Below are 12,646 nucleotides of genomic sequence, written 5' to 3'. Positions count from 1 at the left end.
ATGGGACAGTGACATTTTTCTTGCTCTTTGTTACTCCCTATCAACTTACAGTTCCCTCTTCTCCAGAAGATAATTAATGAAGCATGAGCCAGCTATCACCAATCAGTCACCCTATAAAAACATTTCTAACTCCAAAGTGAAAGAACACAGATCAAAATAACAATGAGACATATCAAACTGTTAAAAATATGTCTAAAATAGGGGCGCCTGGGTAGCTCAGTCGGTTAAGCGGCTGCCTTCGGCTCAGGTCATCATCCCAGGGTCCTGGGATCAAGCCCCACATCGGGCTCCCTGCGCGGCGGGGAGCCTGCTTCTCCCTCTCCCTCTGCCTGCCTCTCTGCCTACTTGTTCTCTCTCTGTATCTCTCTGCCAAATAAATAAATAAAATCTTTAAAAAAAAAAGAAATATATCTAAAATAAATGCTATAAGCAAGCAGTGACAGTATCAAAATAAGATCTCACTGGCAACCCCAGGAGCAAATAAACATTTTCAATTTTACATAATTTTTGTATAACAAAATAGGACATTTTTCCTTCTTTTGGCACCTCTTTCTTTGGAGAGGCAGATAAGAAAGGCAATAGAACAAATTACCAAACAGGGCTGGCTAGATCCCGAGTTCTATAAAAGATCAAGGGATTATTAAAGAGGAATGCCTGATGTTCCATTTTAGGATATTTGTTCCCCTAAGGCATAAATTCCAAAACCTCTCAAGGACAACTCTTAGCACTTACTGTGCATGCACTGCATGCCTAGCACAATTATAAATATTTATATAATGTCTTATTATAAATTAGTTATCTATGATAACTATTAATCATAACAATAGTTTTTAAAGATAGGTGTCATTATTGTGTCATCTTTACAGGTACTGATAATGAACAGAAAGTTTAAGTTATTTACTCAATGTCACACAGGTAGTAAGTATGGAGGTAAATTAGTGAAGTGAGTTGACTCCTGTAGCCCACGACATTAGCAGCATAACAAGCGTTTGTTCATTAAAGGGTGAGCTACACCAAAAAGTAGAGAAGTGTTTTTTAGTTGGGTGGGTGGGCACTGAATTCTACGGTGGATCAATCTGTAGCAAACCATGGAGCATACTGAGGATATTATGCATACGGTGGATCAATCTGTAGCAAACCACGGAGCATACTGAGGATATGATTTCTTCATTGTCACTTCCTTGGTCCAAGGTCCAAGACACCACCTTTTTCTCTATGGACTAGACAGCTGTCTGTACTTTCTCTCTGGTTTCTCCATTTCCACTCTTACATTTCCTTCTTTCCTTTAGTAATATAACCACAAGTTTTTGCTGGGTATGTGGACACACAATTCTAGTCAGTGAAATGTGAGAAGTAGAAGTAACGTGTGTTACCTTCATTTAAAAGAGAAATTGCTTACCCTTCATTTTCTTTCTTTTCATCCTCTGTTGGCTGAAATATTGATCTGATGCATGTGAACAGTGTCAGTGGAGGTAATGGAGATATTATAATAGAGATAATGGAGAATGACAACATCTACCTCCCTCTCTGAGAAATAAACTTTCATTTTATATGCTCTACTGAATTTGGTGATTCTCAATTACAGACATTATTCTCTACCCTAAGGAATGTATTTCCCTGAAATTCATTCACCTTAGTAAAGTGGCCAGAATAAACTTTTAAAATACCTTTCAGACATCTCTGTGCCTTAAAATCTTCCAGTAGCTTCTAATGTATTTTATTTGAAATGAAATTTTTTTTTTTTTTTTAACCACAGCTCACAAGGCTCTTCAAAGGAAGTACTTTCCTTTCTTTCTCTTACCTTACTCTTTCAACGTGGGCCATACTGGCCTTTTTTGCTGTTCCTTGAATAGCTTGTTCCTGCCTTTGGTCTTTGACAGTTAATGTTCCTCTGGCTAAGGTCTCAATGTTCTTTGCCTAGACAAATCCTCTTCCTCATGTAGATCTCCTAAGAGAGGTCTTCCATAGAGTTACTACTCATTCTCTTACATTTCTACAAGTTATTAGGTTTAGAACACTTTTCAATTTCTCAAAGTATTGTGTTTATATATTTTCTTGTTCATTACCTCCTTCTTCCTCCCAGAAGGCAAGTTACTTGAAGGCAGGAACCTCTGCTCTCTTGTTAGTTCTGTATATTGCCATCTAGGACAGGGTTTGCCTCCTTATAAACATTCAAAAAAATAATTCAGTAGATGGAGGCACTGAGGGGTGTGCATGAGAATGTTCCCTTCTTGTTCATCTTTTGCCATCCATTGTTTCCATGATTCTTGATAGTACATTGGATTATGATAGTTTATAAAGGGAAAGGAGTAATATATGGAGCCAAATATATATTAAAACATAGTAAACCCAGCTGACAATGAATTTCAAGTGAATTTCAAATCTATATTAAATACTTTAATGTTGTATCCAATAGAATGCAATTTTCTAAAGAAATTGAGTTTCCTAGTGTAATCAAACTCTTAAATTCTAGTTTAGGGAGATAGTTGCTTGATTATTTAGGATAGATAATTAAGGAGAAGGGATACAGAAGCAAATATAGTTCAATGGAATTTTGGAATATTTAAAGAATTTTAGTTTTACAGGTCAGAAAAATATTTCTAATGAACATCTATACCATTCAATCTTTCTTTTCAAGAATGAACTGCTTACCACAAATCCCAGATGGGAATACTAATCCAGATTTAATCCTAGTGTTTTCAGAATATGGGAACTTCTTGGTTGAACTTTACAAAAATGAACTTAAAATCAGAACAAACAAAAACAAAACCTTGAAACTAAAAGTTCCTACAAACTCCAGGTTTGCTTGGGAGCTAAAGAGCAGAAATTATGTAACTGGTCTTTAAATTCCTCCTAACAGCACAGTATGATGAAAATATGTATATTGGCAAGAGAACCGTTAGTAGGCTAAGTAGGACTAGTTATTTGGACAAGATTTATTTTCTATCTTGAGAGATGGTAGAATTTTTATACTTTCATTGAAGCTATGGAGCACTGAGGACTAATGTTTCACAATTTACACAGCTAATTTCATTTACCTTTGATGTTTCCATCACATTTTCAAACATAATTTTCTTCCTCTCTAATGCCATACTTCTGTCCTGATAGCACTTAACATGGAGTTTTGCATATAGTAAGTGCTAAAAAATTTTGTTGAATAAGTTGTCATCAGGAAACATATCTTACATATAAATTACATTTTCCCAGAGGCTGTGTATAAAAAAGAAAACCTTTTGTCTGCGGGAGTTTAAAATCTACACCTTTTCAACACTTGTTCTCCAAACTCAATACAGCCTATATTGTTATCTGTGTGGAACCATGGTGTGTGTGTGTGTGTGTGTGTGTGTGTGTGTGTGTGTGTGTGTGTGTTTAATATATTAACTTCACATGACCTTAATGCTGATGAATTATATTAAAAAGAAAAAGAAAAGCAACCAAGCTTGAAGCAAATATTATAAATTCATACATCCAAGATTTCAAATGTTTAATTAGCTATCCCAGTGTGAGCCCTTCCAGGTATAGTATTGTTTAATTTTGTGGCAATATACAGCTTTCTTCTTTTCTCTTTTTGGTGTTAAGATTTTTATTGAACTATTTGATTCATTTTACTGCAGGAAACAAAAGAAAGTCAAGAGAAATCTTTGAATGTCTTCTCCAACATTTTAGCAAAAAAAAAAAAAGAAAAAAGAGAGAGACAAAATTCACATTTAAATTGTCTTTGAAACAGGAGGTTTGCAAAGAAAAGTCCACTTAGATGTTTTATTTTAATGCAGTGTATTTGGGAGATGACTTTGATTGTGTTACATTCACTCTATTTTGGGATAGCTAGGTTTATGAGCTACAGTTCAGTTTCTTAAACTGTATATGCAGTGGATTTATACACTAAATATGCCCACTAGGCTAGTAATGGGAGGAAAATCTCAGCAACTTGCCTCTGACAGCTAAAATTGACCCTAAGAGAATAACTTCTACAAGCTTGATAACCAATGTGGCTATGGAAATCACTGGTAATTTTTGGAATGGTAGCATTGTGTGGGAATTTAGTGTGTGAATGCCAGCTACTCTCACTGAGTACAAGGAGAAGAAATAGGAATAGTAGCATCATCTAGCATGGGATGTGAGTGCCCTTCAAGAAGATGAAGGAATGAAGTGACACCAAATCCCTTTTCAAATGTAAAATGTCCTTATTTTATACACACAAAGCACAATAAACAACTATAAAAGCTATAACTGGAATGCATACAAAACAAGAGAAAGATAAATGAGCCACCTGGTGTGGTTTCTCCTCTAGAATAGTTATGGTTTGAAGTGTGTCCCCAAAAAGTGGTATGTTGAAGTCTTAACACCAAGTATCTCTAAATACAATCTTATTTGCAAACAGTCTTGACAGATTTAATCAAGAGGACATAATGAGGATAGGCCTTAATCCAATATGACTGGTATCCTATCAGAGGGAAAACAGAACACAGACACACAGGTAGAACACCATGTGGCAACAGAGTTAGAGACTGGATGGATATATCTACAAGGCAAGGAACACCATGAATCGATGGGAACAACTGAAAGCTAATGAGGCAAGAAAGGATCCCTCCCTAGAGGCTTCAGAGGGAGCATGGACATATGAACATTTTGATTTCATTTCAGTCTCCTAACATCCAGAATTGTGAGGGAATGCATTTCTATTTTTTTAAGCCCCCCAACTTGTGGTTCTTTGCTATTGCAAACCCCAGGGAACTAATACAAGATTATTTTTACTTAGAACGTTATGGTGAAATCCATCTAAAATTACTCACATAATCCCCATTCTAACAATCTACCGGGAATAATAAGATACTTATCCAAAAACCCAGGTTACTATTTTGGTTCATTTCTTTCTTTTTTTCTTTTTTTTCCCCCTCAATTAATTGCCCCAACCTTGTGTACCTAGGATTTTTTTTTAATTGGGATATTTTATATGTACATTCTTTACATGAATGTGTGTTTACATTAATATTTACATGCTATAATAAAAATGTGGCAGAGAGTAGATTTTTAGGTTATACATAGTAACAGTATACTGCCATATATCAATATTTTAAATGTTTGTTATTAGTGACACCTGGATTAAAGGGTGTATTCCTGACTCATGGCTCCCTATTATAAAACATTGCTGGTCAAACACTACTTTCAGGATCATTGTTGACTGGTTCTTAAAACCTAGATTCTTACCGGTCTTCATTACAGTGCTAACAGTTAAGCTTTCTGTAATCAACGGTGATCTTTCTTCCTTCTATAACCCAAGCTCAACCCCTCACATGCAGTACTCATATGCACTGTTAGAGAAGCAAAATAATGTTTGAAAAATCTATTTCCCATAATGCTGCATCACCTCTCCTTTTCTTCCTTTCTTTTTCCTACTTTGACAATGGAGGCCTCTGCTCTTTTTAAGTTCAAAGTCACAAAACTTATTTTCACATCCTGCTTAGTGATTCTAATGGGTTTCAGATGAATTTTCTATAATTACCTGAGATATATTTGAATAACATTATTTCATACATCACTCACTCACAAGTATTTATCATATACCTACTATATGTCAGATATGATAGTTAATTGCTAGAGATAAAAAGATAAATGAAACATAGCCTCTTCTAAGAAGTGAGAGTTCCCCAAAAGAAGTAAATATGCAAATAAATTTCAATACAATATGGCATATAGCACTATAGGGACAAAAACTGTGCCATCATCAAGAACAGAGTAGATGTTTCTGTCTGAGACACATTTTGTGAAGTGAATGTGATAACCACCACACTATGGAAACACTCTACTTAAGAAACATTTTGGAGGACACACTGAAGTCATACCATTTAGCCTGTTGTGGCACAACTTCCCAAAGTGTTTACCAGTTTTTCTGTAGTTTCTCTGTTGAAACTTTCTGCCAAGCTGCATTTTCTGGGCCTTTGCTTCTAGGTGAAAATGTGTGACTACTTCTCACCAGTGGAAGCAGAAATGATATGTCCTATTTCAGGAGGGGCTTTTAAAAATCTCTCAAATGATCTTTATTTCAACACATGGTTGAATATAGAAGATCCAGTGGAGGACACTGAGGCCTTTCTTAGAAAATCACACAAGAGCCTGGATCCCTGAAATACCATGTGGAAGGCAGCCTCCCAAATACTCAATGGTGTGAATACATTTTTTGTATTATGCTTACTTAGTAAATGATATTTGGGGGCTATTTGTTATAACAATTAGTCCACCCTTACTAATATACTACCCTTACTATATGCTGTTAATATATTGGAAAATGAAAGTTTAATGAACAAAGACAGACAAAAAAAGATGAACATTCTAGGCATAAGCAACACCATGTACCAACAGACTGAGTCACAAAAAGTCGAATATCCAGGGAAGAGTGATAATCAGTGAAGAGTGATAGATCATTCTCTGGAAACACAGAGTGAGCCCAAGGGGGAATGTCAGGAAATGGGACAGTAAGTTAGATAGATTTTACAGGATTTTATATACCAAAAAGGAAACAGAAACCAGGAACAGAAAGGTTTTTAAAGCCAAAGAATGAATGACATGAGCAAGTCTAATTTACTTCTACCTTCCTTCCTTTATCCTCTTCCTCTGATGGAGAAGGATAACCCTATAAATAGTGTAGTTAATGATCTTAAAAGTGAGAAAGGTTGGGTGGGTGGGAAATCAGAATACCACTAAAGCAGTTTAGAAGTGATATTATTAGGGCTTATGTATATAGTAGGGAATTTGGCCTTGCCCAAAGAAAATCTGGCCTTTGTTCCCAGCTCCTAGGAGGCAACTTCTAAATCCTTGTAATTTCTTGAGTGATAGGAGTATTTTTTTTTTCTCAGTTTTTCATGGCAGGCCTATTGGACCACACTGATAGTTTAAAGAGATAAATCAGGGTGGAGCCAGCCACATCAGAAAGCCCAAACACATGATTTAGGATAGGAGCTTTGGGTCATGCACTATTAGTTAACCTAGAGACTGAATTCAGTTGAAAAAACAAGCATATTTTAAAGTTAAAACAAGGGTAATCAATCATGCCTACATAATAAAGCCTCAAAAACTCTGCTCACCAAAATTTGTATGTTTCCAGAGTTGGCAGTGCTCTATGTGTACTATCACACATTGATGTTGATAGAGTAACATATCTGGAGGACAACAGAAGTCTTCCATCTGGTATGCTCCTAGACTCTGCCCTCTGTATTTCTTCATTTGGTGGATTTCTCATGCTTTTCCTGTAATCATTGTAACCATGAGTTTAAGATGCTTCAGTAAGTTCTATAAGACTTTCTATCAAATTATCAAACCTGAGGGTGGTTTTGAGAAACCCTCAGACTTCCAGTTGGTGTCAGAAGTGAGCATGAACTTGTGTGAACTCTGCCCTCTTTGTGGTTGAAACTTAACTGCTTGCAGATGGGGTTAAAAGTCTTAGATAAACATGGCCATATGGAAGATTGTGTCCTTAACTACACAGTGTGGCCAACTCCAGGTAATCTGGACTAGGAGTTGAGTCATCTTTAGTCATGATATTAGTGGAACACTTCCTTCCCCTATTCCTCTAAGTAATCCCAGCTTCTATGTGCTATCCCTTAGGCAGGTGCCCAGGTATCCACTGCCCAGGGAAGTAGAATAAGATAACTAAACATCTTGGGAGAGAAACAGTAATTCAGCCCACTTGGTCTTCCTTCTTTCTCTTCAAAAACAGCTTCCTGCAGGAAACAAACATACTCTTTTGTTGCTTTCCACTATAAGTTACTGGGCTGGCTGCAGTGGGGTGTTTGACAAACAGATTTCTAATATAGTAGTCAACCTACTTCTGAGATTCAGTATTAGGAAGTCCATTGTTAGCACACATATAAGCCTGTTCCTCCTATCTACCATTAGTTATTAATAAGTTTTCAAATTGATTTCCATCTACTGAGTTTGTCCATCTTTCAGTTCATCCAGAATTTGAGCAGGATAAATGAAGTTATTTATTGCTCCTCTGTCATCTACTTCTATTATTAAAATTTGGGACAGGATATCTGGGGAAAAATTTTCTTAATGAGAAAGAATGTAAGCTAGATTAATGATATCTATATGATGTTTGATGGCAAATTTCCACCTGCCTCTCTACCAGACATTTTTTGAAAGTATTTACTATTGTCTATTAAGATAATGGCAATAAAGATGTACAAGAATGGCTAGTTTGGGAAAATATTTTTGAAATTAGAATTAACATGATCTGAAAGCTATTAGGTTTGAGGAATTGAAGAGATATAGGAGTTTATGGCTTGAGATTTGGGGTATGGTAAATTAAAAATCCAATGTGAATCTGGGGAAAAGATGATAATTTCACTTGTGAACGTATTAATTTTAAGAATATATGTAGCACATATTGGTGTCTGGAAGATAGTCTAGAAACCTGGAATATATAGCTATTAACCAATGCTAAGAAACCTGCATTTTTTCTTCATCTTTAGAAACCTATACTTTCATATTCCTATATTGTTTACACAAATTGTTTTTGACATTACTCTTAAATTAGGAAGAACATATAGAGTTTGCTCATGCTTAGAGACCAGGAATGTCTTTAAGAAATTTCTATCTATCCATGGCATGGTATGTTAGTTCTATTAAAGACTCATATCGGAGAAGTAATGACAGTGAGGTGGTAGAGTAGGAGTTTACAATGCTTGTCCCCTCACAGAAACATCAATTTGAACAACTATCCACACTCAAAAATACCTTTACCAGAGTTAAAACTTCCAGGTGAGAGATTATAGCATCTCAGTGGAGAACAGAAATAAAGAAGAAGAAAAAAAAAAAAAAGCACTGAAAAAGGTGGGAAGGACAATCTCATATTACTCATATCACTCCTCCCCCAAGTCCAGGGAGCCCAGTGCCAAGAGAGACGTATTCTCATGGGAGAAGGAAATGAGCCCTTGACTTTGATGTGGACCTGAGCACCACAGCACCAGTTTGCCCCAGTAAATCCCAAGCCTAGGCCAGCCCCTGTAGACTCAGGACTCAGCCCATAACCCTGGACCAAGGCATCAGCCCCAGGCCAGTAGTAAGCCAGCCCCCATGGACTCACGCTCAAGGGCCTCCCCAGCACCAGGCTATCTCCTGTGGACATAGGCTTCAGATTGACCCCCATGAACACCAGGCCCAGGCCCACCTTTTTGTATCTAGTCACCAGGCCTGACCTCACAGACCCACGTAAAGGGCTCATTCCAGTGGTCCCTGGTGCCAGGATGGCACCCACAGACTCATCCAAGCCCACCTATAGACTCACATGTTAGGCCTGTCACCACAGAATCAAGTGACAGGCGTGCCCTTTATATGGAAGCATCAGACTTGCCCCAGTGGACCCAGGCTGTAGACCCACTCCCATGGACCCAGGCATCAGATCAGCCTACTTGTAGACCCCACCAAATGGTCCTCCCAGAATCTCTGATGGGCTGACTGGTGAAGGGCTTTCCCTGCCAAAGCCAGCTAGTAAAGATTTAGAGATGCCTACTTCTTCAAATGTGCAGACACCAATGCAAAGCCACAAGTATCACAAATAATCAGAGAAACACACTATCAATGGAACAAAATAAAGCACCAGTAACTGACCCTAAAGAAATAGAGATCTAGGGGCACTTGGGTAGCTCAGTCAGTTAAGTGTCCAACTCTTGATTTCACCTCAGGTCATGATCTCAGGGTTGAGATCAAGCCCCAGTGTGGGCTCTGAGCTGAGTGTGGAGCCTACTTAAGATTCTGCCCCTCCTCCACCTCTCTCTCTCTCTCTCTCTCTCTCTCTCCTGCTCTCTAAAAAGAAAAAAATAAAACAGAACTGTGAACTATCAGACAAAAATTTCAAAATAATTATCTTAAAAGAGTTCAATGAGTTACAACAAAATCAGTAAAAATACATGAACAACATGAGAAGTTAAAGAGATAGAAGATTCCAGACAAACAAAAGCTGTATGAGTTCATCACCACTAGACCTACCTTACCTTATACTAAAAGGAGTTCTTTAAGTTGAAATGAAAGGATATTAACCAAAAATGTAATAACATATGAAAATATAAAACAGTAAAGGTAAGAATATAGTCAAATTCAGAATATTCTTTTTTTGTTACTCTAATACTGTAGTGGTGGTGTGCAAATCACTTCACTTTGATATAAAAGTTAAAAGATAAAAATTTTCAAAATAACTATAGCTATAATAATTTATTAATGGATAAACAATATATAAAACGTAAACTATGATATAAATAACAAATTGTACTGGGAGGATAAGTTGAAGTATTAATTTTTCTATATGGTCAATTTAACTTGTTCTCAGCTTACAATAGACTTATAAGATGTTTTCTGTAAGACTATTAAAAAACTGGTAACAGAGTCCAGAGGCTGCGGCTGCAGAGAAACAACCCAAGGAGAACCTGCAAAGATGCTGTCCGTGCACGTCGCCGCGGCCGTGGCCTGCGCCCTCCCTCAGCGGGCCGGACTGGTCTCCAAAAATGCTTTGGGATCCTCCTTCATTGCTGCAAGGAACCTCCATGCCTCTAACACGCGTCTTCAGAAGATTGGCCCTGCTGAAGTGTCCTCTATCCTTGAAGAGCGTATTCTTGGAGCTGATATCTCTGTTGACCTTGAAGAGACGGGGCGTGTCCTAAGCATTGGTGATGGTATCGACCGTGTACATGGGCTGAGAAATGTTCAGGCAGAAGAAATGGTAGTTTTCTTCATGTTTAAAGGGTATGTCTTTGAACTTGGAATCTGACAATGTTGGTGTTGTCGTGTTTGGAAATGATTAATTAAGGAAGGAGATATTGTGAAGAGAACAGGAGCCATTGTGGATGTTCCAGTTGGCGGGGAGCTATTGGGCTGTGTTGTAGATGCCCTTGGTAATGCCATTGATGGAAAGGGTCCAATTGGTTCCAAGACCCGTAGGTGAGTTGGCCTGAAAGCCCCTGGGATCATTCCTTGAATCTCTGTGCGCGAACCAATGCAGACTGGTATTAAGGCTGTGGATAGCTTGGTGCCAAATGGTCGTGGTCAGCGTGAGCTGATTATTGGTGACTGACAGACTGGCAAAACATCAATTGCTATTGACACAATCATTAACCAGAAACGTTTCAATGATGGAACTGATGAAAAGAAGAAGCTATACTGTATCTACATTGCTATTGGTCAGAAGAGATCCACTGTTGCCCAGTTGGTGAAGAGACTTACAGATGCAGATGCCATGAAGTACACCATGGGGTTTCAGCTACTGCTTCTGATGCTGCTCCCCTTCAGTACCTGGCTCCTTATTCTGGCTGTTCTATGGGAGAATATTTTAGAGATAATGGCAAACATGCTTTGATCATCTACGATGACTTATCCAAACAGGCTGTTGCTTATCATCAGATGTCTCTGCTGCTCTGCCGGCCCCCTGATCGTGAGGCCTATCCTGGTGATGTGTTCTACCTACACTCCCGTCTGCTAGAAAGAGCAGCCAAAATGAACGATTCTTTTGGTGGTGGCTCCTTGACTGCTTTACCATAGAAACACAAGCTGATGAGGTGTCTGCTTACATTCCAACAAATGCCATTTCCATCACTAATGGACAGATCTTCTTGGAAACAGAATTGTTCTACAAAGGTATCGATTCTGCCATTAACATTGGTTTGTCTGTGTCCCGTGTTGAATCTGCTGCCCAAACCAGGGCCACGAAACAGGTGGCAGAGACCATGAAGCTGGAATTGGCTCAGTATCCTGAGGTTGCTGCTTATGCCCAGTTCGGTTCTGACCTCGATGCTGCCACTCAGCTACTCTTGAGTTGTGGTGTACGACTGACTGAGCTGCTGAAGCAAAGACAGTATTCTCCCATGGCTATTGAAGAACAAGTAGCTGTTATTTATGCTGGTGTAAGAGGGTATCTTGATAAATTGGAGCCCAGCAAGATCACAAAGTTTGAGCATGCTTTCCTGGCTCATGTTATCAGCTAGCACCAGGCCCTGTTGGGCAATATAAGGACTGATGGAAAGACGTCAGAACAGTCAGATGCTAAGCTAAAAGAGATTGTAACAAACTTCTTGGCTGGATTTGAAGCTTAAACTCCTGTGGATTCACATGAAATAACCAGTTATGGTTTTGTCATCGTTTATTCTAGTAATCAGTTCCATTTGTAAAAGGATTACTCTCATACTCCAGATGTACAGAAATTACCTTAATCGCTTCTCGGCCTTTTGGCTAAGATCAAGTGCAGAAATTACCTTAAAAATAAAGGTTCCATATTGGTTAAAAATAAATAAATAATTAATAAATAAAATAAAAATAAAAAAACTGGTAACAATTAAAAACCTGTAGTAAAGACACAAAAGATAATGAAAAAGGGAAGCATACTACCTCCAAAAAAAAAAAAAATCACAAGGGAACAAGGAAGGAAGGGAGGGAGGGAGGGAGGGAGGGAGGGAGGAAGGGAGGGAGAAAGAGGGAGAGAAGAGAGAAAAAGAAAGAGAGCGAGAGAGAGAAAGAAACTAGAAAACAAAACAATTTAAAAAATGGAGTAGGTTGAATGGATAAAAAAAAAATTAAGCTCCAATAATATGTTGCCTATAAGAGACTCACTTCTACTTTAAGGAAACATATATGCTGTAAATGAAGGGATGGGAAAAAATAT

The 12,646-nt window shown here is 38.0% G+C and overlaps 1 pseudogene; it reads left to right on the top strand.

Annotated features, from left to right (window-relative positions):
- The first annotated feature begins 10,389 nt into the window (after positions 1-10,389).
- LOC112824058 (ATP synthase F(1) complex subunit alpha, mitochondrial pseudogene) lies at positions 10,390-12,191 on the top strand (annotated as a pseudogene).
- Positions 12,192-12,646: the final 455 nt, after the last annotated feature.

The sequence above is a fragment of the Callorhinus ursinus genome, unplaced genomic scaffold, assembly GCF_003265705.2.
Source record: "Callorhinus ursinus isolate GAN/ISIS: 27379988/994484 unplaced genomic scaffold, GSC_fseal_2.0 scaffold9, whole genome shotgun sequence".
NCBI lineage: Eukaryota > Metazoa > Chordata > Mammalia > Carnivora > Otariidae > Callorhinus > Callorhinus ursinus.
The sequence above is the reverse complement of the archived record's forward strand: the minus strand, read 5'-3'. Positions and strand labels throughout refer to the sequence as shown.